This window comes from Triticum dicoccoides, chromosome 2A, assembly GCF_002162155.2.
Source record: "Triticum dicoccoides isolate Atlit2015 ecotype Zavitan chromosome 2A, WEW_v2.0, whole genome shotgun sequence".
NCBI classification, from domain to species: domain Eukaryota; kingdom Viridiplantae; phylum Streptophyta; class Magnoliopsida; order Poales; family Poaceae; genus Triticum; species Triticum dicoccoides.
In genome coordinates, this window is record NC_041382.1 from 752,326,866 (window position 1) to 752,332,865 (window position 6,000).

Here is a 6,000-nt window from a genome sequence, read left to right on the forward strand (position 1 = left end):
GCAGGTTGCAACAATACTGCAACGTGGATGCGCATGGACCACTTTTGCGGAAGTAAACACATATAAAGTCTTATTAAAAAAATTGCACCACAGATGCTGAACATATAAACTTAGGACCTAGGATGGACAAACTTACATAGTTTTGGGACCCAAAATTGAAGTTTCGAAGTTATAGGACTAAATTCACAAACCTCAAATAGTTTTAGGACCCAAAACTGCAGTTTCAAAGTTATAGGACTAAACTGACATACCTCCAATAGTTTTAGGACTTATGATGCATTTTAAAGAGGCTCAATGTTGTGACAACAAAAACATATGTTTGATGGCATGGTCATTTATGCATTGTGACACATCTATAACACAATATAAAACATTTCATTGAGTTATTATGATGACTCATTAATGACCATCGACACGGTCAACCAACCGAGGTTTGCCTTTGAGCCTCCTTGAAGTTTTGCCATTCCCATGTCTTATGGGCAGCCTCTTTAATTGTTTTCCTTCAATGCACCTACGGGTTGCACTTTTCCATTTGAACTATTTTCGAGTTTAAGAGATCGACATATCATATGCAGCCCTTTTAGCAAAGTAGTGTGAAAGGTTTGTCATGTATGCATGTTATAAAGGTGAAATTAATTAGCCACGTAAAAATGCAACATTGATCTAGAGAAACGTGCTTTGAAAAATAATTTAAACATAAAACCCAAATGTGGTCGGTCACGCGGTGAGTTGTCTCACAGAATGTTGAGCCCGTTTACTGTTAAAGAAAAACAGGTCATCTATATATCATTTTACAAAGGGCATCTCTAATGTCGATCCGCAAATTTTCTCCCGCATCCATCCACAAACAGAGGGGACCAGTCCACAGACAATGATGCTGGAGGCCCGCTATCCAACACTTCCCGCATACATTTCAACTACTATTCGAACTAACCGGACGAATTTTGTGCAAACACGGTCGAATTTTCATATAAAATGGAAGATATTCATGCAAACATAGTAGGTTTCATATAAACATGATGGAATTCATTACATTTCGGACATACTTCAAATAAAAGTGATGCTCGTCCGACTCTGGAGGTATGATTAATTTACCTAATTAAATGATCGCTAGCGCCCATTCCCCATGTCTGGCCATGAGCCCCGAGAACTGAAGCTTCTCCTTCTCCAGATCCACCTTAGTGCTCTCCAGCTCTACCTCCAGAGCCCCAGGAAGTGAAGTTGTTAGCCTCCATTCGCCGCCAAGCGGCTAACCGACCAATGATGCTCATCCCACCAAGCTTGCCTTGAACGAGAGGGGAGGAGCGGTGGCCTTCTTGGGACCAGAGCAGCGGCAACCTACTGTGTACTACTCTTCCTTGATCCCGTCGGCGCCGTCGGACGTGCCGACTTTATGGTCGTGGTGGCGGGGCGCGGCCTCAGCGGAACCGGTGATGTCCTCCTCATTGTTAGTCTTGTCCCACACCTCATCCTCCACCTCATCGAACTCTTTGTAGGCGGCCTTCGATTCCACTTTTCATTGCCGGAACCGTCAACAGGAGATGCAGATCTCACGGGCGGGGCGGTATGAATCAACCAGCGCTGACTGCTCCACCACGTCCGCATCTAGCGTGATCTCCATGCCAGCGTTGAGCCGCTCCTCCACATGCTAGTGCTCTTGGAGGAGTTGGAGGTTCTAGGCGGCGTTAGCCTGCGCCTTGAACTGCTCCTCCCGCTCCTCCCGCACCATGTCCATGTAATGGACACATGCCTCGCCGATGGTCATGGTGAAATGCGTCGGTGAGGAGGGTGGCCCCGGATCGTCCTGGCCACGTCATCCATTGGGACGTAGTCGGCCTCCGGCTGCCTGCCGGCCTGCCAGCCGGTAGCAATGGCGGCCATCTCCTTCTTCTGCTCTGGTGACAGTGCATCCCAAAGATCTTTGGAGCGCGATGCGGCCATGTGGGGAGTGGTGTGGAAGAGGAGAAAGGGACCGGATAAGGATGAATGCGGCCATGACCGAGGCCGCAGTTTATATAGCGGGTGAATGGCAATGGTGGGGGCAGAGGGACGGACGGGTGGCGCCAGAGTAGGTTCCTCGGCAACCGCATGTCATAACTGTGGGTGGCACACTGCCGGATGGCTAGCCATGGTGTCATTTGAACGCAGAGTAGCCGCATGCACCAAGAAGTGGCACGGGTGGCGCTCTCTTGATCGGTGCGCTGCTTCAGTGCTGGCGCCAGTGAGAGGCCGCGTCCGCTCTGGCAGGATATGAATGTGGCACTGACACTCTGGAGCTGCGCTGACCATTTTGGGCAGGAAGCTCTTGCGGGTGAGGGACCAGGTTTGGGTGGGTCAGCGTGGTTAAACGCGGGTGTGGTAGTGGTCTGGAAGCCCACAAAGCCCCCCACGTTTGTCTGATATTAACGTCCATACACGTACAATATTAGTACTACTTATAAAAGAACGAATGTGGTGAATCCAAATGATATCGAATGACCCATATTGCTCTAGTGATGTATTGAATACATCATTGTCAATCTGGAATGAACATTGAGCAATTCTCTAGAAACAACATTAATTGCATTAACGGTAGTTAATCTTGGAAATAGCATTACCTATAATTATTAAGAAACAACATTACTAGTGACAATCAATATTGGAAATAACATTGATTGTGGCGTGGAGAAGAATTGTGGAATATACTATGTTGGTATCTTAGAGCATCTACAGCCGCGATGGGCAAATCCGAGCCCTCAAACGCCCGAGGACGCGCCCAGGCGCGTTTGCGGGCACTGACCGGGCACGCCTCATTTGGTGGCTTCCAACCAGCATCCCTCATATCTGAAATCTCAAAACCATACAAAAGCATGCAACGCTATGTAAAAGATGATCATCAGACGCTTCATCAAATCACCGTTTCATCGTCGGACAAAAGGAGCATAGTTTGTCGGAGCAGTGCAAATCCATACTACAAACTAATTAAAACATAGTTAAAATATAAGCACAAGGGTGAAGGGTGGAGGAAATCACAATTTCCTCACAGGCCCCATTCCCTTCCGATCATCGATGCGGCTATGCCCCTCCCCTCTGTAGGCGTCGGCGTGTGGTGGTCCGTCGTCGTCGGAGATGGAGGTGGAGCAGCTCGTCAAGTTGGAGTCCGAGCAGCAGCTTCGGCCCGATAGCCTGCGGAGCAGGCGGTCCTACTCCTTGGCATGGAGGGCCACCTTTCCTTCGCCACTGCCTCCTTACTTGCCCCGTGCTCCGACAACTCGGCGAGTCGGAGTGCTTTGGCATTCTTGTAGCAGAGGCACAACGCATCTATCTCTGTCGTCGTGCGAGAGCGGCGGTGGACCAACGTGAGGAGCGCGGCATCGGGATCGACCGACGCGGTCGCGCGTGCCTGCCGTGTGGTATGCGCCTCCCTCACCACCGCCCTCTCCCTTGCCCATTGTCGCTTGTGGCAGGCTCCTCGTGCATCGGACTCAGGCGTCTTTGTGCGCGTCGGCGCCTGCGCGGGCACGAGGACCCAACGGTGGCCTGGAACTACTTCTAGAACAAAGGGAGGTTGTCGGTGTACCTAAACGGCGAGAGAGGAGCGGCCAGAGCTGCGCGCCGGGTGGGACGGGCCGGCGAAGTCGCCGACGCTGCGGCGACGGGCGATGGGCGCTGAGGAAGAAGATCTGCCGCTGGCGCCTTGGTCGAGCAGCGACCGCCTCAAGGCGATGCAGAGGCGACCTCCTCCACATCCATGGTTGAGGCGTCGGATTCTCTGCCGGAGCCGCCGCTGCTTCCGTCGCCGACCATCGAATCGGAGGGGAGGGGATCGGAAGTGGAGTGGACAGGCGCGGGAGTGAAGTTGAGTTCGGATAGTCTCTAGGGTTTTTCCAGATGGGGATATTTGTGGGGTCCGGGTGGGCCAGGCTGGGCCAAGGCGAAGTGGAGGACGGGCCCGAACGCGTCCGGATGCCCCCATATCCGTCCTATATTTGGGCTGGATATAAGGGGTGCCGGTCACTCTTGGCGTTTGAAGCCCGTTTAAGGATCCCGTCTGGGTCGGTTTTTCACGACCAGCCAGTGCCCGGGCGGCCTGCCCGGGCGTTTGAGACGGGTTTAAGAGCATCTACAACCGGAGGTTGCAAATTTGGACCCTCAAACGCACGCGGACGCGTCCGGACGCGCCCGCGGACAGTGACCGGGCGTGCCTTAAATTTTAGAATTTACAACCACACGTATCCTATTTTCAAATCATCTGCTACATGCAGGGCCATGCACATCAATCATCCTGTCCGTCTTGGGCCGGCTGGGCCTCAAAAATTGCTCATACTTAACATTTTCACACCTATATTAGTCCCACCTCGCCGACTGATGAGTTAGTCGACCAACTTAAATATTCGGATTGTCGAGAAGGGACAAGCTTCTCACATCATTGCATCCTTTGTTAAGGATATGTACTCTCACTATGAATCTTCTATGTTTATCACATAGAAGATTCATAGTTAGGGTCTATATCCTTCACAAAGGGAACATTGGTGTCGACTTGTCTTTTTTTGAATCACGCCCATGCATGAAAACAAAATAAAAATCTACTGTCATTGTAGTAGATGTATCAATATATATGATCGAGACAAACTTGACACTTGATGAACAATCATCAGTCAATGAAATGCAATCTAGTGTCAAATATATCTCGATCACACATGCCAGAATTGATAGACCTACACAACAACAACCAAGTTTGCCGCCATCCGCTGGCGTAGCTATTTAAGCCGGGCGGTGTCTGCTTCGGCCAGTGATGTGGGACTAAAATTTGGTTGCAGCGATGAGAGATGGAGGAGATTCTGTCGCTGCAGGTGGGACCGCTACGACCTGCAGCGGGGTTGGCGGGCGTGCCCGGGCGCCCCATATCCGTCTCATATTTGGGCTGGATATGAGGGGTGCTGGTCAGCCTGGGCGTTTGAGGCCCATTTGAGGCACCCGTCTGGATAAAAAAAACTATGTCTGAGCAGTGACCAGGCGGCCCGCCCAGGGTATAAGACGGGTTTGAGAGGTCCTATTGTAGATGCTCTAAGAGGTCCGGCTGTGGACTATTTTGAGTGTTCAAGTGTCGGTGTCATTGTAGTTTTAGATATGTGGCCTATTTAAAGTACCAGAACAAGACCGACACACTATATTTAGCTCATACTATTGCTCACGAACCAAATACTTAGGCGCAGCTATAGAGGGAGTTACGGGAGTGGAAGAAATGGAGGTAAAGCACCTCAAAATACCACTCCCTCTGTAAATTAATATAAGTGTGTGTTTAGATTATTATTTTAGTGATCTATAAACATTTATATTAGTTTAGAGAGCGAGTATCAAATTGTTCATTCATGCACGTGCACAATTACATGTGTATCATAGGTCGGAATTTTAGAACGTTGACTGCACACTTAGTATATATTTCGGATTGTTAGCGGTCTCGCTTACCACTTAGATTACTATATATACCAGAATTATGAGATCAAAGAAACTGACAACACATAGAATGTGGAGCACCCAATTTTGCATATTTAAGCATCTCGGACGTGAGGTCGGCAGCGGCGCCAACTCGTCCGACTGCACCTGCACCGCAGAATCAGGACGAGGAGCGCGCGGTACACCTTATCAAGCTTCTATATTCCTGCGCCGCTGCGTTGGACGAAGGGAAGAAGGAGCTGGCAAACAAGGGGCTAGAGATGATATGCAGTCTTGCAACGGACGACGGCGAGCCCGTGCATCGCCTCGTGGCTTCGTTTGCCGACGCTCTGGCGCTGCGCATTGTCCAGCCATGGCAGGGCGTGTGCCGGGCTCTGCAGCTGCCGACGACTACCCCGGCACCGGCGGCCGCCGCAGCACGCCGCCACTTCGCTGTGATGTGCCCTTTCCTCCGCCTCGCCGGGACCGTAGCGAACTATGCCATCATCGACGCTGTGCAGACCGAGAGGAATGCCGTGCTCCACGTCGTCGATCTCGGCGGCGCTGACCCCGGCCAGTGGCTTC